Genomic DNA, 24520 nt, shown 5'->3' on the forward strand with positions numbered 1-24520 from the left:
GTTTGGAAAGAGAAGGGGCTTGCCTGCGTCATAGGTCTTAAGCAGGTAACAAACACTATGGCACACTTTATTTTGCTCGCCCCAGCCCCCTCCAGGCTTAACAAATGTTGCCATGGCATCATCACCTGATTTCCCATTTGTGCTTGGGGTGTTTGGTAGGAAAGTGGGAGTTAAGGACAGGGTGGCACAAGGGTCTTGAGAGATACTTTCCAGGCCTGTGGCTTGCCCCCACCAACCAATGTTTGCTTCCCTCCCCTTTGCCCCTCTATCCAGGACATGTGGGTGCTGCAAATTGCTCCCACTTCTGCCTGCTAAGAGTCAGATGTAAACTCCCAAGACTTCTGCCTACTGGCCGCTCTTTTTCACTGTCCCCTAATCATCTACACAGTTGGCCATGAGCTAACCTATTGCCTATTTTATCACATATGAAATAAGTGGCTTTTACTCTGGATGAGCCATTAAGGCAGAATATAAGGATCCATGTGTTAAAATCGTGGCAAAAATGGCCGCGGGCACAAAATATCGTGGCAAAAAGGCTGCCGTTTTGCCGCCGCAATCCATGTAACCCCCTGCTCCCCTTAAATGGTGTAATGGGGTACACCTTTAACGGGTCAAACCACAGCATTTTTGCTGCCATTTTATCACTGCATACCGAATATAAGCATGTGATCTACAGCTTGGATAACTATCTCGGCAGCAGGTTTGTCAAGCATCTGAGGTACCATAAAACATTCATTCAAACCCATTGACCAGGCTTACCTACTGGCAGAGGTGTTGCTGGGGGGCATTAAGGGGGTATAGCCCTGCGTCTTTTGGTTGCAGCCCTGGACGGAAGCTCTGGGGTTACAACCAAAAAGGCTAGCTAGCCCCTATCCCAACAGTCCCAAAATTAGCGTAGCCCTGGATCTTTTCCAGACTTAGCAACGCCCCTGCCTACTGGACTGGTGAAAAAGAAGGTGCATTGCAAATTCTGTGGAGGGAAACCGAGTAAAACCAAAAAGTGATGGCAGTCTGAATTAATCATCTCCACCATATTGGAGTCGTGCAGCATTCCACACCCTTTGTAGCCCAACTCTAGCATTCCAGAAGAGGGCCAATAATCCACAACTTAGTCTGGACTGGACTGCTCCTATTGGCGGCCGGATCCAAACTGCTAGGCCTCATATGCACATAAACACATGCAACCCTGTGCATGCTATAGCCCAATGGCCTAGTTGTTTGTGCTAAACTGCTCCCATTGGTAGGACTGAAACCGATTTCATACAATGACATAGATGGTTGCTCAGGGTAATGTGGTTACAATTGAGAGAAAGACTGACACCCATCTTTTCTTTTTGTTTTAGTTTGTCTCCTTAAGCGAGAGAGGATATGCCTAGAGGCCAGTCCCCTGCGTGGTGAAACTACTGGACAAAGTGTCACTTCACATAAAGGCAATCCCATACTTGGGGCTGCTTGCACTTCCCTGCATAGAGAATACTGCTCAGCGGTTTGGGGGTGGACTGTTCCGATGGTGGCAGGATCAAGACTGGTTTTCCTATGGATAGTCCCCTCCTGTGATGGCGCAGGCACGCTATAACATGATGATACGCAAGGCTGGCTGCCCCGAAAAAAGGTAGCGATTAATTCAAGAACAGCCATCCAGGACGTTGGTTTGTAAGTTAAAGAAAAAGGCCAGGCAGTCGCATACATGCCTGTGACGTCACTAACCATTATGACACTTCCCGTGGCATCAGCTAGGGTTGGTAAAAAGTTCACTCCGACTGTCCACATTGCTCTGTGGAAACACGGGCCCGGTATGCCGACCACAGAGGAAGTTACATTTCAATAATTCATGTTACTACAGCTTAGTACAGGAAAGGCGGAACTGGTTGCTTCACGCGCCGTTGCACACTCTTTGCGTGGTCTGTGGCTGTTACCAGTCGGCCTTCTGCTGCAAGTTCCCAAGAAGGGTGAGTGAGCAGACTTTCACTTTCCTGGAAGAAATTATAGTCTGTATGAAGTAAAATCACGCACAAAATGTCTTCCGCCAGGCCCCCGTTCCTCATGGGCTGAAGCCGCGTCCAGATACGCAGCAGCTTAAAATTGAGCCAGTTGCCATTTGTAAATTATGCTGAGAGGAGTTTATTGTTCAGGTCACACAGCAGTGCTGGCAAAGATTGCACTCCAAGGTCCTTTCTGTGGCTACGGCCCAAACGCCACGCAGTGCGCGCGAGCTCCTCCAAGGACTACATTATGGTCAGGGTTACTTCTCTAGGCATCTACCGGGAGAAAAAAAAGACAACCCATCAAAGATGCAGAACTGTGTGACTGCCGCACACCGAAGCCGTCCCGAGTGCCCAGTCGCATCGCAGCCACCAGATCCTGAATCAGACTACAATGGAAGTGGCAATTCCAACCCTGATGCCAAGTGTCGAATCCTAATGAGTTCAAGAAAAATAGTAAGATCTTGTACACTGCGGACCGCCAGATGTGATCGCCCGATTTCTTACACGGCTGGTACACCCAAATGGCCAGTGGAACTGGAAGGGTTTACACCCAAATGGCCAGTGGAACTGGAAGGGTTTATGACATCGTTACCAGCCCGTTTAGAAATTGTTATGTTTTCCCTATAGACCAGTAAGTCTGAAGCAGCCAAAAGCCACGTGAAAAAAACTGCCTGTGTTTTATACCAACTGCACAGAAGACCTCCTGGCTGTCTCTGGAAATCCCTGGAGAAAATAGCTATTTGGAAATATTTTTAATGCATGAACTAAAATACACTTCTCTTCGCTACTGGGAAATATTTAATCTGGGGGAGGGTCAGTAAAGGGTCAAAATAACGTGCATTATCACAGGTCTTAATCCCGCCTGGGTAGAAAGGATTTCCCAGTTTACATGCTGGCCAGATCACCGTGTGTCCAGCTGCGGGTGGTGAAGTGCTTAGGGCAGCGTGTCGACTTGGAAGTCAATGAATTTCATTTGTTTAGTGATCGGTTTTAAAGCAAACCTGCTTGTTGCTTTTCAACAGTTTCCAAGTGTATAAACTCCCCACATTACCATTTCTCAAGTTCACCTTGAGTGACTTCTTAATGTGAAAAAGTGCTTTCCCTCCCGAAATGTTCCAAAAAAAAATAATAATACTTAAAAAAATAAATAAAAAAAAGGTACACAGCTGTATTTCTGTTTGGAAAACAAAATCATTTTTTTTCAGCACTGCACATTTTATTCACATAACGCGTAAGCATGGGCTGCACGCCCGTTTCAAACAAGGATAAAAGCAGCCTCCTTTTTCTGAATAATACAACCCTAGAGTGTTTACATTTACAGGCATCTCAGGTTGTCTTGAATATCACAAATGCCCCCCTGCGCTGAGAAACTGAACACATTTAGACCCCTTGGGTTATTAAATTGCCTTATAGTTGGGCTCTGCATCAGGACCTTCAAATATTAGACCACCCCAGAGTTCTTTCTTTCTGTTATGCTTCTGCCATTATCAATGCTAAATTTAAGGTACCATAAGATACGGGTACAATATTGTTAAGAAAAACTTGCCCCATTGAAATGGACTCATTCTAGGCTAGCTAGGCGCGAGCAAATGAGTGAGTGAGGAAAAAACAAACACATCTGAACTGAAAATCACCTAAACCTCAGCGGGTGCCGCTCACGGATAGATGCATGGATGACTTGGCCTCCAACCACAATTTAAAGCAATAATCAGAAGCAGGTTCTTTCTCAAAGAGTCGTAGCAGGCCATACCCAGACGGAATTTTGGCAGACACAGCCCTCGTACCCTCAAGAGTGCACTCCCCCAATAGCCTTGACTGCCATACCTGCTGAAGGGTCTACAAACAGTAAACGGCTCCCTAGGTTCACTCTCATGGTGTAATATAGGGCCACTTCCAAAAACCTTTCCAGGGTCACTCTTGGTTCCCAGTCCACCTCTGTTGCCAACACCCTGTGATCCCCTGCGGGGCTACACACATGCCGAAATTCATCACTAGAAACCACTTAGAAAAATGCCCTCACGCAAGAAACCCATTCTCCCAGCCGGCATTCATCCGACCTTCAGGATTTGCACCAGACTCCCTAGTTCCACCTACAATAAAGTGTCCCTGAGCCCCTTTTTCTTTCAGACTCGTGTTAAGCAACCTCCAACATGCCAGTAGCTGCACTATACGAGGCCACTACACCTCGCACCGCAGCAGTGCTAGCCTTCTGCAGCATTCCTCTCCCGGCTACAAGGCTCTGAAGCACACGCTTCCTCCAAAAGTAAACCCTTAGTGCTATCTCACCCCCCTCGACACCCCTCTCGACTACTGTCAGCCATGAAGGGTTTCAGTAGTGGGAGCACCCATCAGGAGAACCCAGTCAGAGGCTGCACACTGTACTCTTTAAGCAGCTCTGCCAAGAAATAGCCCCTCCCAAATGCAAACCTGTGTCCCAACTCTTCCACGCCTCAACATTTCTACTGTGGTGGCTTCCCCCGCAGGGATGCCAGCCCCAGCAGAGCCGGACACCACCCCCCAGGGAAGAATCAACTCACCCCCCAAGTCACTGAAATGGCTCGTTTGGGCACACATGCATTTTGGGAAAACAGCACGCTTTTGGCCTAGCCTTCTAAAGATTTGTAGGGTCCTTTCCATTGTTTTTTGTTTCCGAGCCACAGACCAATGTGAATCAATTAAGAACTTAAATCCCCAGATATTTATATAGGTCTTTATGTATAGGTCATAAATACCCTGGCTTTTTTTTTAATGAATCAAACCATGTGGATAATACATCTCAGAAAGGGCGGTCTGCAAACCAGACCCACCTTTCAGTCAACTACATGCCAATAGCATAGAGTACACCTGTGCCCCGCTGCATCAGTACCCTGAACTGCAGCGCCTACTCTCCAGTGGCACGGAGCAGGTTCAGAGTATGCAGGTGTCTTGTTTGACAGCTGCTGCCGCAGCAAAGGCACTGCAGTGCAAAGGTTACATTTAAATCTGCCCCTCTGTTTCAAATCCATCATTATAATGATAAATGGAAGCCTAGTGGCAGGATCATTTGGAAACATAAGCTATAGCTAGATATTGGTATTGTGGCTCATAGTTTACAATAATGAAAAGCACATCTGATTTGTAGCACACCACTGTAAACTCTGGTGGCTTGGACCAGCTCTGAGATGTGATGTGGATTCCAGGCACCAGATTGTCTGCATTCCAAAAATGGGACAAATTACACAATGCCTGTCTCGGCCGACTCTCGGGGAGGAAGGGTATGTCCTCACTGCCAAGATCTAGAAGCTCACTACAAGGGATCTCTTGGGGGCCTGGCTTCAAAGAGGCAATTCAACAGCAAAGGCATGCCTCACAAGAGATGGTTACACAAGGGAGCCCTTGAAGCTGCAGGCTGAGGAAGTGCCAGAGTTAGGACCACCAGGGAGCACAAGTGCACTTGAAGAACAGTTCCTCCATCTTGATTCTCAGTGGACTTTCCTCTCCTTTCGGCCTCCTTTCCTCCTGCAGAACAAGGTACTCTGGGTTTGACATCAGAAGGTAAGGGTCACTGGTCTCAAGGATGGGGATTGGACTACTTAAAGCAGGTTTGCTTTCATTGAATCCCTTGTGGCCTTTTACCTATAAAATACTGAGTCTCCCACTTCTTAGTTGATTCACATTTGAACCTTCAAAGACATCACGAAGAATTCATTTGGATTATTTTGTGAGAATGGTCCTTTCCAAAGAGTTCTAAGGCCCAGGAAAGCTGTAATCCCCAGGACACATTGCAGTGACTTTACTAAACGACCAATGCCTACCGCTCCCCTAGCAAACTTCCCTAGGCTGGGAAAGCAGGTACGGAAAATGGCTAACCTTGTCCTAGAGCCCGGGACTCCGCATCGAGAGAGCGATAGCACACAGGTCTCCTGTTTTCCATTGCTTGAACCAACTTGAACTGCATTTGAACTGCATTTGAACCGCGTTCACCATTTTTAAACATCCAGGGGGCCAGTGCTGCCTTTGGCACTCTCCTTCAAACTAACTGCGGTTCATGCATAATCAAACCAGCTCAACGCTGCATCGTCCTAGCACATCCTTGACGCCTGTACTGCTCGAGCCCCAGTGCACTTTGCACTGCCACAAACTGCGAGGACTTCTCATTGCAGCTTAACTTGAACTGCTGGATCATTGCATCAGTCACTGACCTGAGCCAGTCACTGACCTGAGCCAGCGATACTCCGTCTCAAAACTATGCTCAATCATCGAACCACTCTACTTCCATCGCTCGACGCTGCCTTCAAACCGTATGGACCACCACTCAAACTGACTTGACACTGACTCGCTGTACTAGACTCTGGCAAACATTGCATCTCAAAGCCTGGTCCAACCTTGAACCGCCCAAGAACTGGAATGAGGTGCTATTGAGAACCTCTGACCCCTTTGGTCCATTTATGGGGCCTTAGTGACTGGTTAAGGCCTTTGTGCTCCTTTTTTCAAGAAACATATCCTTGCAAGTGACATTAATGCAACTCTTGCCTTTTTTCCTCCCTGCTAAAGTATCCAGAGGGCCTACACACTTTGTCTTCTGAGTGTGTCTTTACAGCGAGTTTCTTATAGGTTTCCAATCCAATTTCTAAATGTAATTCATTCTTTGCAGGACTGGATGCAGCGCGTGGCCAGTAATGTAGGATCCGTTTGTGGATATGAGTAGTGGAGGCAATACAGACTGCTAAGCCGTCAGTTAAGCAGGAGATTCCCTTTTATAAACAACTGATTCAAAAGCTAAGTGGGTAATATTCCAGAGGCAAAGAGAACATGAGAGGTTTGAATCAGACCGGCCCTACTAAAACTCAAAGAATGAGTACTAGTGACCTGGTTAACAGTAACCGCGGTTATCCGCAAGAAGAGGCAATTCAGTCTGAAGCACCCTCATTTTAGTGGTACCATTACTGTAAATAAGCACTGCGGTGGGGGAGCCAACCAATCGGATTGCTTGGATCGGGGGCTCAATCCCACGATCTCAGCCCGCATTCCGTGCAGCCTGATGGCTGCTTCCCCCGCCATCTTCTCCCCTACCCTCCCTCTGCTTCCCCCCTCAAGGTTTTGAAATCCCTTCCCACCCCGCCCCTCTTTCCCGATTACTTCCCCGGCCACCCGTTCTGGGGGCTCCACCGGCTGGCAGCAGCCTGGGATGCCAAGTTATAGGACCGAGCGAAATCCTCCAGAATGGGCGCTAATTGCTATATTATATTGTGAAAAAACAACCACGAAAGCAAGGTCCATGAAAGGCAAAGGAGGTCCTGATGTAGAGACAAGACGCACAAAAAAAACCTTCACACGACAGACCTTCCTCGTGCTGATCTGCAGGGAGAAAAAAACTATTTATGGAAGGAAAATCATCTACTACCGTACAAGGCCCAGTTTTAACTTGGACCAAGAATTTCACAGCTCCCAAACTTGGTGTCCAGCAAAGCCTTTTAATATGAACCACTTAGTAGTTCAACAAATCGGGCTAAGAATATTTCATTTAAGTGACTGCGCCTCCTGAACATATTGTAACTGTAGTAACAGAATGCACCAACAGCGCGTGCTGCTGTGCACTGGCACCACTTCAGCACATGGTCTTTTCTTGGAAACGAGGGGTTAGGGGAGGGGATGGAAACTTACTCTCTCCCCACTTTAGGAGGACCTAGTGGGAGCCAGTAGCCATGTGACCGGCGCAAAACAAAAACAGATGGAACAAAAAGAATAGACCAAAAGCCCCCTCCTAAAAAATAAATCGCATTTAATCCCAATCAAGAAGCAACGCCTATTTGTACCTATTAAGGTTGTGCGGCTAAAAGAGAGACGAAATTGCATTCATTATAATCAGTGGTAGAAGTGTACCAACAAAAGTAGTGGAACTGTGACTCTGGTGGAAGGGTATGTGGGGTGAGCAAGTGGCCACACGAGTTTCAAGCTGTAGAAACTGCCAAAAGAGTGGTAAAATAAAGAGGTGTGCTTTAACTTCCAAGAGAACGGTTCGGTTGTGAAAAGAAGTGGGGCTGTTAACAGTAAAACATGAAAGAAGTGCTACTCCCCTCCCGATAGCTCACGTTGACCTCTAATTTCGCACAGGAGAAATTGCGAGCACAGACTTCTAGCCTTGTAACGGTGGTAAGAACGCGCTTGCCTGCACAGAAAATAAAAAGAAACCAGGAGTCTCCCCCGTCGCATAATTGCCTCCCCGGCCACCCTCATTCATCTGGGGGTTTCATTAGTTCACCTGAATGGAAGAATCCCCCCCAAGAGCGCGCGAGAGCTGGCGCGCGAAGCCTCCATGCGCCACGCTGTCTGACAAGGCCCCAGAGATGTTTCAATCGAGCTGAGGCCGGGCCCGAGGAGGTGCCTTTGCGAGGCGGCGATTGCACGGGGGCTGCGGCCTTTTCATTTCCTAAGGTAACGTTAAGTGCATCTAGGAGGGGCAGGAGATTTACCCAACACGGTGACGGAGGACGAAGCAATGCGTGATGAGTGATTGCTGTGCCCAGCACTGCCAAAGCAGCAATAAAACGCCCGCCCTTTCATTATTGCAACGCAGCTAGTCAATAAAATGTAACAATTCTATTTAATTTCGAGGTGTCGCACAAAGTTAATAATCGATAGGCAGTTCCTAATGGGTCTAGCTCGTCCCCGGCATCATTTTTTTTACAGACTTCCCACATTAGAATTCAAGGCAAGGCCTGAGTTTATAGAAGGACGTTCATGGGTTCCGCCAGAAAACAAGCAGAGCTGTAAAATGATATTGCATCGAGCTGCAAAGATCACAGTTTCTCCGAGGATCTCTCCTTAGGATTCTCTAGCTTTGACTTCACCAGTGCCCATTATATGCCAGTCCTCCAGCTGAGAGGCCGGGCGCACTTTCTCAGGCCGTTTCTTGGCCTGGGGGCGCATTTACCTTGGGGCGGGCACCGTTGCCTTGGGCTGTGCGCCACTGCTCGAGTAGAGGCAGGTGCTGCCTGTGAGGTGCTCACGTAACGTTACGTGCATGCCCCGGGTCACCATACTCGCAGCTTTCGCCTCACTGCTTGGGGGCATAGAAGGGTGCCTTGTGTTCGTGGCGGCTTGGAAGCCAGCGCAGCATTTATTCGTTAATAACAATGCAAGGTTGGTAACATGTTTACAGAGATGTTGAATGGCAAGGGAGGGTAAGCACATGCCTACACACAAAGATGGCAAGCGCATTTAGTTAAGATAGCATTTGTTGTACTCAGCGCACTTTCCGGATGTACAAATCCTCGTCCTTTAAGGTGACAGAGGTTGGGGGTATCCCTCGCTTGCTGCATTTTGGAAGGAAGTTCACAGTGAAATTAGGGCACTTCTTGTTAAGGAGATGGTGGTTTGTAACTCGCATTTGCAAAGTCAAGTTGAGTATATCCTGGGGGAAAGGAAAGCGAACCGTAAGGATCTACATGGTTCTGCTCTTGCACCAGGAATTCTAGTTTGTGCGCTGTGCTCGGTTCTGCAATACGTGGTGTTCTAGGTCTGTTTAAGGAACCATGAGCAGGCTGAAGAAACCACAAGGCGTGAACAAAGCATGTCTGACAAAAAAGTGCCAAACAATTCCAAGTATACGAGACACACAATCAAATAACGCAAATTTCAGCCCACGCATGCTTGATTGTGAGTGTGGAGACTGGCACAACAGAACACAGGCAGATTAACAGCACGTCCTGTTGGCAGGTGGACTAGAAGGTGGCTTTGTATTTTCATTTATTTAGCGCGTCATTTTATTATGTATCTCGTAGTTATGTTATTTGTCGCCTGTCGGAGCATTTTCAAAGGGAGTGGGATATGAATACATTTGTACAGGGTCGCTAAATTCTGCCAGGATCCTGGTTGCCATGCCATCAATGCATAGACTCAATATCAGTGACACTTTGTCATCCGTCTATCCATTGATCTATGCGGCTGTCTCTGGTTATCCATCTATGCATCTACCTGCCTGTCCCCGGGTCGCTATCTATCCATTCGCCTGTCGCTTGGAAAAACAAACCACCCTTTGTTACCTTAGAGGGAAGGGCAAAAGCATGATATTCTCAGTCAAATTCTCAGTACACTTTTGTGTTTTCCATGTGTGGGTTTCGGCAGTTTATCTATATTAACTTGTAATCCCTTTTTGTGTTTATACAGCCATTACACAATATTGAATATTGAAGTTGGTGGATACACCAGAACTTTAATGCAGAGGTGTGTTTGTAAGGTGCCAGTGCTATGTTCAGAGGCGATGGTTCCACTCCGCCTTTCAGCTTTCCAATGTTGATGGAGCAAATACCATTAGGTTGAGCCTTTGATTGCATCACTCTACGTAAGCACCGAGGTGAATGGCGGGTGGAGATGAGTAGGAGGAAGTATGGTCAGGATTTAATGTTTTAAAGTAATCGAAATGGATAAAAGCGGGCGACAGACAGTTCAAATAGTAACCAAATGCAGCAGACTTTAAACTAGTACCCAAAGGGGAGTTTTTTGATAAAATGTAATGCAAATTAAAGACCATTTATTCAGCAACAATGGCCAGAACTACTACCTACATAGTGAAGTAACTCATCAAGCTGGCCCACATTGGGCAAAACAGTGTGCAGCACAGTCATCGGACAAAACCACTTTGGTTGTTTCCAAATGTGTCTGTTGCCATGAGGCTCTTACTGACTATTCCAATGGCGAAAGGAGCTTCACTAAATTGAAATTGATAAAGACTTACTTGCGTTCCACAATGACTGAAGAAAGGCTATCAGCCCTTGTAATACCTTTAATTGAGAGTGAACTTGTTGAACCCATTGATTATGCAGCAGCAATAAATGCTTTCACAGCAGCAAAGTCAAGGAGAGTGTCCTTAACATAGACTAGTATGTACTGTTTGTGCACTCTGCTTTGTCATAGGAATTACTGCAAGGTTCTTGAATCACAATGTAATAAAACCTGTTTAAATTTGTATAAAAGTGATTTATTGACGTTGGGTAGGATTTCACCGCAGGGTGTAGTTTGGGAGTGGCACACATGCCGAGTGCGTGCGGGGGGGGGGCGCAATTTAGTATTTCGCTTTAGGCACCAAATACACTAGAAACTGCCCTGCACTTACTGGCAGGAAGCACCCACTGTACTAACTCGCGGACAGCAGGCACTTCCCAAAAACAAAAAGGCAGCACAAACTGTGCTACGTTCCCTTGATTTCTGGTCAGGCACAGTGCAGGAAATGGCCTGGAAGAAGATGGAGTGGCGCTCCTGGCCAGTGTAGCGGAATAGGGCACTAATGGAGCTACCAGGCAAAGGATAATAATCCAGGGGGCCATGGCACTGCAACACACCACCCACAAACTTTGGGCTGTGGAAAACAGCCAAACAGAGAAATGGAAGGGCAACCTTGGCGCCCATCCTTTCCCACCAAACAGCACACCAAGCACTGACCCAGCAAGGTGTCAGCAGGGCAGGGACAAACACTAGGGCAGGAAATACAAGGACAAAAGGGGGAAAAGGAGGCCACACCTAGGGTTGAATGGCCATCTGCACTAGCCGGCCAGGAAACCCCTGAGAATGCATAGCCTCAGGCAAGGAAGATGGGAATAAAAGGAGAAAGCTTGGAGGAATAAGCCAGTTCTCTTTGGTCCTCCGAACTGAGCACCAAAAAGGCATCCTTGCACACAGGAGACTTCTTTCTTGAGCATTGTACTGCTCTAAAAAAACTTGAAGCTGTCCTTCAGCTTTACCTTGCTCAGAGCAGCCATCTGCAGGTTTCCGTGAGCTTGAACTTGCTCTGAACAAACAACCACAGGTTTCCGCGGAACAGGGGATTTCGAATTGGAGGTTATTTTCAATACGCAAAGTGGCGGTATATACAAACTCAAAATCAGCAATACAGGCAGAAAACGAAGACTTTCAGAAATGCAGCGAGAGAAGCAAACTTTCCAGCTTAGGTCCAACCGCAGAATAAATCCGAAGAAGGCCGGCAGACTCCAGGACGCAGCGGCAGGCTTTGAGACATCGAACGGCAGCGACTCAGTAAGGAGACAGAGAGGAGAAGGTGTGAACGAAGCCCGGCCAGGGTTGCCAGGAAACCAGCTTGAGAGAACGTCAACGCCCGGCAGAAGTATAAGTGGCAGGCGAGGCGCATGAAACAAAGTTGTGTCAGTTGGAAGCTAACTCACATGCACTGGCGGGCATTCCATGGCGCTTAATTGAACAAACTTAGGTAGCAACTTTTGGAATACTTTGTTTATTCTGGCAGGCGAGTAATGCAAGTGTGCAAGAAGTAGCCAGAAAAAGCAGAGGAGCAGTCTATAACGCGGAATGAGCAACTGCAAGGCCCACCCACAGGAACAAATCAGCCCGGACAACACTGCGCGCACGGTGTAGGAAGAAAAGGTAGCGGGATGAAGCAGCTCAGTAGGGCGCCTGCAAAAACACAGCATAAGAGAAAAGAAAACCAGAGAAGGCCTGATTGGCTTTAAAGTAAACACAGTTGGCTCCAAAAGAAAACAAGTGCAAGTGGACAGCACAAAAGGGAATGAAAGATGGCAGAGAAAGAACCGACAGGTGCAGAAACAAGAGGAAGCAGGCTCATGGAATGGGCAGCAGTGGCCGGGAAAATTCACAGATGGGTCTGGGGTGCGCAAGAGATTGGAGGATGACACGGATGAAGAGGATGACAGTATTGAACTGGACAAAAGGGAGCCACTAAGGAAAACGGCCAAAGAAGGGGCAAAACCAACCACAACAGAGGAAGCAGATGAAGAGGGGCAGAAAAGGAAAAACAAAGGTAAAAAAAAGAGACAGATATGAATGCATTGTTGGATAGTTTTGTAAGCAAATACATGGCACAACAGGAATTGATAGTAAATGCGAAGTTTAATAAACTATAAAAAATGATGAGATCTGGGGAGAAACGAGTAATGGAAATGGGGCAGCAGGCAAAAAAATGTGACTGAATGTTAGGGTGTGTGGCACGCCCTGGCACCATGAATGGTGAGAGACTGGCACTTGAACAGGATGTTCCGAGGCACTATGACACACATTCTGGACATCATTGTGAAAGTGTCACTGTGGTTATATTGCCATATGTTTGCGCACAGATACTGTAAAGTGTTTTACAGGCCAATGCTGCAATATTTGATAGACCGTTGACATGAATGTGTGCTTTACATTTGCAGTGCTAGCAAATATTATGAACAGGACACGTACATGAAAGTATTTTACAGTGGCCATACTGGCATGTGTTTCATCACAGGCAACATGAAAACATGTTTAAAGTGAATGCTAGCATAGTTCATATGCAATAGTTCATAGACATGTAAATGTATGTTACATTGGCAGTGCTAGTGTATATGTTGGGTACCATCATAAAAATGTCTCACAGTGGATATACTGACATATATGGTCAACGGCAGTGTGAAAATGTTTTTCATAGGGCAATGCTAGCATAGACCCACAAATAGGACTCAAAAACATGTGTTTTTAGAGTGACAATGCTGCCATAATTGTACAATGCACTGTGTACACTATGTGACCTGGGATCCATCAATAACAATTTTTCACAGAACCAATTGTAAAATGTCTGGCTTTCTATCAAGTTGTCTATGAACAATTGCACTGTTAAAGTGCACCATTGTCAACTATTATTTAAACACATTCCTCGCGGGGGATGGGGGGGGGGGGTGAGCCACACTGGTTGGTTCTGGCTCCCTCCCTACACTCGGTCGCTCATGCAAATTCAGTGGAACCATTAAAGAACCATCAATGGAAAAAATGCACAGCTGCCATTGACCTGGTATCCTTTGTAATAGAGGTGCCCTCAAATTCACCTCGTTACACCTGGCACCAAAAGCTGCCTCAACTACCCCCACCACTGCAGCATAGCAGCACCCTTCACCAGGCTACGACTGCGCAAACGATGAATGAACTCAGCTGGGAAAGCGTGCAGGCTGACTTTCTAATGGGTAGTGGTAGAAGAAAATGGAGAAAGAATGCTTTCCAAGGGTATACTGCTACTCTTAATTTAATTCAGGGATAGGTTTTTCAGAGGTAGAACACATTATCATTTGCATGTTGGGTTTTCTTCTACCAATTTTCTTTCATTCACCTTTTTCATTCCTCCACAGTTTAGTCAACCAAATTATTTGGCGAGTAAAAAGAGCGTCCACTTTTTTCAAATACAACCCTAATACTGCAGTTACCAACCCATGTGTTTTCCATTTCATATTGATTCCACAAAGGGCTGGTACATATCACACACAAGCTCTGGCCATACATGGCTAACCCCAGAGCAATCGCTGATAACCATGGTGTGTTAACTATCATAAAACTGAGACGTCTCCCAGAGTATCCTGCGTTTAACTAACAATCATTTAAGATAACAAGTCCTAGCATGCAATGTGTAAAGCTAGGACTATTTGAAAGGGACTATTGTGATACTGGGCCACTTGACAGCTCTGCACCTTTTTTTTTACTGTACATAGATCTTCATAAGAACCTCACTTCAAAAATATGAAAAGAATGTTTAAAGAAATGCAGGCATATGGGAAAGAGATTGGGCTTTACAAATGTTAAGCGCGATCTCGGTGTTAGAGCAGCATGGGCAGTTCTCAGCTGCAGCATGTGCAAGCACTCACTATCAAGCTTCCTCCTCTGGGACTAATGCTCAGCAATACGAGCACTGTGGCATACAGTGGTCCGGCGAGCATTATGATGATCTCTGGCACAAGTAGCATCGATTATGCTTTACAACCTCATGATGCTTTTGGGCAGAAGCTGCATGAAAATGCTTTGCAGTGCTAACACATATTATTTGCAATTTTCTTTTAACACACCTAACTGAAAAGAGGACCTGCACTGGCATGTAGTCCTCAGAATGGTCTTTTTTTTTTTTTTTACACAGACAACATGAAAATATTTACAGTGGCAACGCCTGCATGTATAATTTGGACAGGACTTAGAATATTCTTTGGGGGCAGTGCTGGTGTAGATTAGTAAGGAAATCTCCACAATCGACCGCTTCCTAGAGCATTGAGACTACTAAAGGATACAGGCTGTTCTAACAACCAGAAGTAAACACACGGTGAATAACACGATTTAGAAACTGCTAGTGTGAGCATTTTATTACAATTATTGACTAAATTGGGAATGTAATAAAATGCGTTTAATATCATTTTAGCCCCGCCCCTAAAGGTTGAGACTCCACCCCTAATTTCATGACTCCACCCCCTCGCTGTTGCACCTTTCAAAATTGTTGAGAGCTGCCCAGTGGTCTACGGTTTCACTCCCTTCGCCACTGCACGGCGCCAGCAAACACGTGTCAAATGCTTAGCTCGAACCGCCGTCCAAAATACCAGCTTCTTCATCGCCGCTCCTGTAAGTTGATCGACCCAACCCTGGTGTTCCCCCGAAGAGCGAGCTCTGATCCTCTGCATACCAATCCACTGCGCATCATGGTACCAGTTCACCACCATCAAACGGCGACTGCCGACTGAACCTGGGGACCACCAGACCCGAACAGCGAGAGTAGACAATTCGGGACCCCAGCCACCTTTCGTTCGGCCCCCGACTTAACGGCAGCTTGTCGCTGGGCTTTTGCTGCATCCTCGACTCGAGCCAGCACTGTAAGAGGTGCATATAATTCTGGTTCTGCGCTGCCGATCCACCAAGAACTTCAAAAGGTGGCACTATGGACTTTTTAATGCCTCATTGGTCCATTTTAGGCACTAGAGATTGCTTAGGTCACTTTGAACCCTTTTTGCTCCCACGTACCCATCTGTTTTTTTGAACATTGTGTTCTCTAAATTGTTTCACAAGGTCTCCTCGCCCATAGTGCTGCATCGATTCTATATGTGCATATTGTGTGTTTCTTATACAGGGGTGGATTTTTTACTGCGTCCTCTGGTGTACATGGTGTGTTTTATTAAAGTATGTATTTTTATAGACTCTTGATTGGATATTACTTTATTTTGGACTGTTACACTTCGCTGTTTGGGTTGCTACTGAACCACACTGACACCCCTCGAGAGTACCCCACGATACCACAAAAGACGAAGGAGGAATATCTCGCCACTGCGCCAGTTCTACCCTTACCATTGTGTTGGCTCTTGGTTTGTATTAGTGTGAGGTATGAGTGAGCGTTTTAGCCTCCACTCATCCTTGTACTTCTGCAGGGCAGATGTCAATCCGTCACACCTTCAATGACGCTTTCTGTGCGCATTAAAATACACATGGTTACAAAGTGGTAAAGGAGGAAATAAAAATCAGTGTTGACGTCGAGACCATTGCTCCTCAGGCACGCTCAAAACGTAACGAACGCATCAATTCATCTAGGTTTTCGGTGTTTGCTAAACCAATGTAAAGTAAGGCACCGGTATAGTGAAACGTTTACATTCCAGACTAGCGATCTTAAACGCTGCGAACTGTGCTAGAACGCCATTGCCAGTTTACATTATGCCTGGTCATAAAATCGCTTTATGATCCCTTGGAGAACCATATTCTACACCTACATATACGCCACACTTGCACGAAAAACTTAGAAATTAGCTTCCAAATGTCATCAAGCGCCTGCTGCCATTGGGGAAACTCTGCTCCTACTCCACACACAACCGTACAGCCTAGAGAAGATTATGGCAGGCGATGGGAACGCATTACACTGAGTAAAGGCTTTCAAATGCTTGGGGAAAAAGATTTTTGGGGAATACAATGCCATATGATGGCAACAGCCACTGATGGCACCTCAAAATAAGATTAATGGACATCCCAAAGCTGGCAGAATACAAAGAAAGAGGTTCTACACACATATACACACACACACACATACATACATACATACACACTAGCACCCACCCACATGGAAGGAATTTATTACCGAAGTCCAGTGCCTCTTTTTTGTAGGTTACGTCTTCCAATGGTACCAATATGGCCTCATAACCATGCTGTATACAAAATGAATTGTAGGAATTCTGACCGCAGTCTGAAACTAGAAGATCCAGCCTCATGTACGCCACATGAGACTAGACCTTAGCCTGGATACGTTGCACCTACCTCTTGGTGGTGGCTTGCGGGAGGGCAAACTTACAGCCGAGAATACAAAGCGGGCACATTCCTCCTGAGATTCCACTATAGTGGCTCGGCAGTCTCAGTCTGTTCCACCAATATTTTGGAGGATTTTCGTTTTTGAGTCGTTTTGCATTACGCATGTGAAATGTTAGACAATTAAGGGGCCAAAACGTTTTGTGGCTCACTTATTGGCAGAAATTGTGCATGCCTAAATGCAAAACCAGGCAAAAAAACATTTTGGAACTGAAAATTGTCAAAATTGACAATTTGGCTCTGCTGGCAAAATGGTGAAAGCGGGAGGATTTTGTTTCTGCCAGGTGAAATGTGGCAATTTCACCCACTGCTAGCGGTTGCCGAAGTAAGTTTCAGAGAACTCTGCTTCATGTGATTACTAGCAAAAGTACCTGTTCTCCAAATGGGTTCTATAGACAGACATGATAACACTCCTCAATTGTTGAAAATCAGTGATCCTGTAGGTCACTTTTCCGATTTGTTTATTGCTTGATGTGCTTATTGCTTGATGTGCTTTGCACCCCGAAGTAAACTGCACTGAGAATGGGCGTGTGTGGCTGGCAGACATACCCCGGAGCAGACATTGGGGGAAAGCGAGAGTTGGTGTGTTGCTGCATACTGGCACTTTCTGTGCTCTCTCCCCACCTGTCGCCTCACCCTGCTGTGGTGCAGCTCATTGCGGTGCAAATATCTTGGAAACCATGCATCCTAGGGCCTTGAAACGTGGACCTTGAGTTTTGTTCCTTGTGTTGGGGCCAGTCCTTCCAGCTCACGCGTGAAGGTGCTGAAATCCAGGGAAAAGGTTGGGGTGTCCAAATGTCATGTAGCCAGTAATGTCCGGAGCGTCATAACCGGTAACTATGCAAAATTTGGTGCATATTTGTGAAACAGTGTGGAATTGTATAAGGAACAATGGTTTGCCAAGCCACAAACCCACAAACACATGTTGAGTTTTACTGCTCTTGTTATTCAGGTTTGTTCTTTGGAGTCCTTAACACGTTTTAGATCAATCATGAAGACTTCATGTGGCACTGGAGACAGCAATGGAATCGACATATGGCACACTAAATTCATCTATTCCAACCAGCATCTTGTTGGTCAACATCTGAACAGCAATACGCTATCCGGCACTACACAATAAGTGCCACTCACACGTGATTTAATGGATGGCAGTATTCGCCACTGTATAATGTTATTTGTGTGGTCGGCTGATTTGTGGCATGGCTCACTCATGGCACCATTGTCCTATCCAAACCGAAGGGCAAGGTGACTGATATACTGCAGTATGGGTGTGGAGGGCGGGTCTGGGACTTGGCCCTGATTGGGTGGCAAGTCTCCCTATGCAATTGCCTTTCTAGCCCTGAGGTCTGGGAGCATGTAGCTGTGGCGAGTCTACTTGCTGCCATGTGTGTGCCCAAGGCAAGAGCGCACACTGACCTTGAGCATCGCTTTGGGGAGTGCTTGCACTGCAGTTAGGAAGTTTACGTCTAGCGAGAGGTACACCTGGGGGAGGGCGTACATTTGTGTTGCTTGCTCCGGGCACCATATTGCCCAGAAACGGCCCTGTGCATAAAGACCAATGTATGCCATGTATCGCAGGTCTTTGTGCATTGGCTTCTTTTTTTAGCAAAACTGGTCAAAACCCCTCCCCTTATATAAATTAAAATGTTCTTTAAAAAAAACGTGATGTTATTGCACATGCAAAGACATTCAGGCATTTCGGTGCACAGGGGCAATGCAGCTGTAACCCTTCAGGAGTCTGGGGTCAATCGGTTGGGAATAGCATTGGGTTGGAATCTAAGTGCAGCTGGGATGTTACTTGGCATATTGGCAGCTCGCTGGCCGCAATGCCAGATCCTGGAAGGATTGCGGCTCTGCCTCGTTGGGACAATGGCTTGCCGAACGTGCAACTGGAAAGAGCACTTCCATTCAATGGCTGATGAAAGGTTTTCAGGCAGTCTGCGGCCTGCTGGAGAGAAAGGTTTCAAGTAGAGAAACTAGTAGCCTGCAAGGCTGCCTCTTCAGTGATCCTTTAGCGCGAGAGGGCGGGATTGCAACTTTTGACCACCCATCTGACATTTCTATCACTTTTCACTTGGTCAGTCGCTTTAGCAATCAGGTCCTTGGAGGGTGAAGTGTTATTAAGGGGAAGTGGTGTCCGATCTCTCGTCATTGGGTTGTTTTGGAATATATTATTAGTTCTTCTTTTATCACAATATTCTAGAACACACACACCTTCGCCAGCTACTTTAAAGTACTGTATGGCTTTGTATATATATGACTTTTTGGGGGTAAGGATTTAAATCGCCATTTGTAGCTTTAAACACGTGTACCATGGCTACATCAAAATATTTAAATAAAATAGATCGGGAAAGAGTAGGAGTTAAAAGAAAAAAAGGACTACGTAAATTACCATGAAATGATTTACCACATCGCAAAGTAAGTTCTTTCGATTAAAAGACATAGAACACACGCAAAAAATCCCACAATTATGGTATAGCTAGAATGGACATCGGCCATGGTAGTCCTAACTGAACAAGTGCTGTAACACGAATGGTGCAAACTAATGTACCTGGTACAAAGTAAAGTGTCCAGATAAATTGTGAAAATAGGTTCCATGAAAAAAACCTTCACCACTGGTTTCATTGCAAAAAAATAATTATGCTTGCCCCATGTTGACTTGCATTTGACGGCAGAGCAATTGTCAAACTGTTGGCCCTTGTGTAACATACTCGTCGTAACAGATGTAATAATCCCCAATAACTCATGGGTAACAATTTCAAGATGCAAGCCACTAGCCAAGCCTCTCCGAATGCCCATATGCACAGAGAACGCCATTTATTCCTTGCAAATAGGCAATTATTATCAGTCGTTAACGGCTAGCAGAGTACACATTTTGAGACCTGCAATATTTACAATTTTTCAAATCATGCTCATCCGAGTCTTACCTTGAAGAAGAGCCAGCTTTACTTCTTGAAAGAGTACTTTGTAGTAGTGATTGTCATACTGGTCCTCTCGAATGATAACTTCTAACACAGGAACCTGTTAAATATGTAAAGATCAGTCAACTACAGAGAAATCATAATATGTAGTCAAGTCAGGCTATTGACGAGGGTATTCAAATAAGTACACACAATTTTAGTGAACGGGGTAACATTCTGCCAACACCTCTACTACGTGTAGTGCAATCGCCTAGAAGCCATAACTTGGTAGCCCTTCTGGACTCGAATAAGTGCATCACCCTGGTCAACTGCACAACCCTTCCAAGTGCTATAAAAAGGCTATCACCAGAGGCTCCATCTAGAGAGAAAATACTGGCCACTCTCAGTATCAATCCAAGTGCAATATATTGCCCACCCTCAGTGTTCATTTAAGTGCGATTCGCAGCCCACTCTCAAGTCCTTCCAATTGCAATACATTACCCCCATCAGGAAGTTCAGGGGCAGAGTAGAGAGAGAAAACCAACCCACAAAAAACATTCAAGAGTAATGCATTGCCCACCCCTAAACAATCCAAATACAGTGCATGGTCCACCCCCAAATCCATCCAAGTGCCCAACCTCAAATCCAAGCAGGTGCAATGCCTTGCCCACTTTCGTAGTTATTCCAACTGTGGGATGCTGGACGCCCCCAAGACTCCTCTTGGCGCCATACCCTAGCTATTCTGATGGAGGGAGAGCAGTGGGACCGGGGAGAGAATGAATGAAAGGCCGGGAGCAGGCCCCAGATGAAAGGAGTAAAGCAAATGTAATGAACCTGATTATGTCATCACTCCATTCCTGGAGGGTGCCTCTGCCCATGTGGCCAGGGGATGGCAGCTACTACCTGATCCTGACCCTGGGACGGCTATATGAGAGAGGACCACATAGGGGAGGTGACCCTCAGGGGGATGACCCCAGCATTGGGAGATGAAAACCCATATCCTCCTTTCCCTTTTAGGGATATCCCCTCCATTTCTCATGTCTTTATGGCATACTGTGACAGTCCTCTTCAACCACCCATAAAAACTACTGATGACATCTTTCAATATTCTGTGAATAGAATGTCAAGATCTGCCTACCATTCCCATATATATAGAAACACTGGGATGAGGAGGCTGAATGGAACGATGAGGGTCGGTGAAGCTGAGAATCCCAGGATGCGCTCTAGCGGTTGCGAGCGTATGATAGGTGCTGGGGCATTTAAAAACCCTGACCAGCATGGAGGACAGAGACACTGTCTGGAGAATCTTTGTCCTCTCTGTGCTGACTGAGGGACTGTTGAGCCACAAGTGAAGACCGTGGAGCCTGGAGGCTCGGGGAGACGGCGGAAGGAGGGTGGCAGGAGCGGGTTTGCCGTGCTGGGACGTAGCCGGAAGAGAAGAGGAGACGTCTTCCTGGGAGCCACAGGAACCGAAAATCTGTACCAGCACCGCCTGAACATGGAGAAGTGCTCAGCAGCAGAGCATGAGCCACGAAGGACGTGGAAGTCGCTAGGCAAAGCCGGTGAGCCCGTGAAGTGGAGGAGATACCAGAACGCTGCTTCATGTTTACCGGTAAAGGACCGGAGAATGCCACAAAAGGGAGGCGCGTCCTAAGAATGGAAGCTGGGACACCGGGGTGCTTCGGCAACAAGGACAGATGAGAGCCAGTGAAGTGAATGAAAGGGATTTGAAATCGGAAACGTTATAAGGAATAACAGAAGTCAAGTTTTCAAGTTTATAAAGTGGACTGTACGAGAAGTCCTGCCAGCAAGTATACCATGAAGAGTCTAGCTTGCAGGTGTATAAAGTGAACTGTACGAGAATGTCCTGGCAGGGGTATAACAGGCAAAGTCAAGTTTGCAAGTGTGTACAGTAACCACATGAGAAAGGCCTAGCAGGAAAGTACACCAGGCAAAGACAGGCTTGTCAGTCAAATTACATTGAATGTGGCGAAGAACCTGGCAGGGGAGTGAGTATACCAGATGTCCTGTGAGGCTGGGACCTGCATCCAAGTTGTTTTGCATCAAGTTGTTTTGTTGAACAAAGAATCCCAAGGAAGACTTATGCCCTTAGGATTTTAAATTGTTTGAACATACCTGGGGAAGGGAGACATTTCCCTAGGAGTGGAGTGCAACGCCAAGAGGAGGGAGTTATCCTCTTGGGCTATAACAAACATTGATTGTCTTGTTGATCTGTTGAATTGGTGAAGAGTAACCTGGGCAAGGGGGCCATTCCCAGAATCTGTAAACACTATCCATTGGGAACTTTTGTGTTGGAGTTACACCTTTCTTTTGAACTTGGACATTTGTGCACTTTTAAGGCCAGAGACATTACCCATAGCAGTTTAAGAGTTACTTTTAGAATGTGAGGGCTAGGATAGGAGTTTGGACGAAAGGCATTTTGCATTGGACATCTTGATGTAGGACAGACCCTTCGTTTTGGATGAGGTAGAGAAATCCCTCCTAGAGTAGGGACAGTGAGGCATTTTTCAACCCCTTTATTATTTTGAATACAAGTTTGTAACCACAATCATGAGTCCAGTGTGTCCGTGTCTCATTCCTGGATCCTCACACAAAGTAACTAAATGGAGAAGCAGTGGAGCGGGCGGTTTAACGGGTGCAGGCCAGTCAGTGTGTGTGAGGGGTGGCGGCAGGGTTTCAGGTTGTGGGGATGTGAGGGGAGAGCCAGGTTTTAAGGGCCTAGCTGAAAAAGAGGTGGTCCTCTATGAGACAGAGGGTGAAGGGAAGGGAGTTCCAGAAGGTGGGTGCTAGGACGGAGAATGAGAAGCCTCCTAGTCTGGAGACTTCTTAAGTGGGAGACCACCAGGAGGTTTGCAGAACCCGATCTTAGAATTCGGTTGGGGCAGTACGATGTAAGTTTATTTTGGAGGAATTCGGGGCCTTTCTTGTGTAGGGCACGATGGGTAATGCACAAGGCTTTAAAAGAGACCCATCGGCTGATAGGCAGGCAGTAGAGCGCCGTCACAGCAGGGGAGATATGTTCTCTGGGGGAGAGTGCAAGGAGGAGCCTCGCTGCAGAGGGTTGGAGCTTTCCAAGTTGAAATGCAAGGATGACTAGATAGAGGGAATTGGCATAGTCTAGGTGGGATTAGGATGCCGGCCATGATTGCAGACATTCTAGGAAGGTAAGAGGGATAAGGAAAGATCCTCTTAAGCATGTGGAGTTGGAAGTGGCATGATCTGGAGATGGTATTTATGGGGCAGGATAGGGTTAGGTCCGAGCTGAGGGAGCAACCCAGGTTTTTGAAGGAGGATGAATAGGCTTTGTTTTGCCAGGATTGAGGAGGAGGTGGTTGTTCGTCATCCAGCGGTCTATGTCCGTGAGGCAGGATGCAAGATCTGGGTGGGGTGAAGGCAGGGAGTTAGGGACTTAGAAAATGGTCTGTGTGTCATCGGTGTAGTTGTTGCAGTTGAGATTGTGGGAGTGGATGAGTTCGGGAAGTGGGGATAGGTAAAGGTTGAAAAGGAGAAGGAAGCTCCCTGAGGGACCGGCATGGGGAGAACAGATCTGAAAGGGTAGAGAATGGTGATTTGGGAGCGGTTGGAAAGGAAAGAGGGGATACATTTTCGGGCAGAGTCCCTGAGGCCTAGGGAGAAGAGTCAGTTCGAGAGAGTGGTGTGGTTGATCATGTCGAAAGCTGCCGAGATGTCAATGATGATGCGCGTGGCGCAGTCTTCTGATTTTGCTGTTCTTTTCAGGTTGTCCCAGATTGAGACTGAGCTGGGAATATGCTGTGCGATCCAGTAGTTTGGCAATGAACCAATTGTTAGAGATGGGGCCGTAATTGGAGAGGAGGAGAGGATTAAGAGAGGGCTTTTTTAGTAAAGGTTTGACGTGAGAGGTTTTGTATGTTTCTGCTGGGAAAATGGCAGATGTCAGTGAGTGATTGATTGATTATAGATCTGGCAAGTCTACCTGCATGTGGAAGAGAGAATGTTCTTAATGGTAGCGGGGGTGTGGGGTAAGGGTCTCCAGGGGATCCTGAGGGGTGGTTATTTGAGAGGAGCCTTAGGAATTTGGGGTGTGAGATGGCAGAGAAGGAGCAGAACAGGGAGCATGTCAGGGACTTTTGTGAGGAATTTAAACCTGTAGCTGGTGGCAGCATTCGCATACCAATCAGAGTTTAATTCCAACAGGCCCATATGGGGCATGGTTGCAGAGGCTAACAAAGGAAACAGGAAACCCAAACACCCTTTCATATGCACTGTGTCAACCTGAAACCAGCTCCCACCCTCAGTATCGATTGACAGTGAAATGGCATGTCTGGGACTGTCTGTATTACAGTAGTCATCCCCTCAGAAGAGAATGTGGTTTGGGGAAGCAAGAGTCTGGTCTCGCCACAGCTTCAAGGGAGACCTGCCGCTTTAATCCTTTAAATCGGGAACCACAGAGAGATCCATTAACCAGAGAGATTCTTTGATCTCGAACAGACAGGAAGCTAGGTGGGACTCAGTAGAACAAGTTTTCACCCCTTTTACCTTTTCCGTTGCAAAGCACTC

At 46.5% G+C, this 24520-nt stretch overlaps 1 protein-coding gene across 4 annotated transcripts in view; it reads right to left on the reverse strand.

The window, feature by feature from the left end:
* Nucleotides 1-24520, reverse strand: part of MARCHF3 (membrane associated ring-CH-type finger 3) — a 574560-nt gene that overhangs the window by 301825 nt on the left and 248215 nt on the right. For all 4 annotated transcript variants that reach the window (XM_069625604.1, XM_069625608.1, XM_069625603.1 and 1 more), the window contains exon 2: nucleotides 19988-20081. The gene's annotated coding sequence lies outside the window, so the exon portion shown is untranslated. The remainder of the gene's footprint in view (nucleotides 1-19987; nucleotides 20082-24520) is intronic.

This window comes from Ambystoma mexicanum, chromosome 6p, assembly GCF_040938575.1.
Source record: "Ambystoma mexicanum isolate Mex_15411 chromosome 6p, UKY_AmexF1_1, whole genome shotgun sequence".
NCBI classification, from domain to species: domain Eukaryota; kingdom Metazoa; phylum Chordata; class Amphibia; order Caudata; family Ambystomatidae; genus Ambystoma; species Ambystoma mexicanum.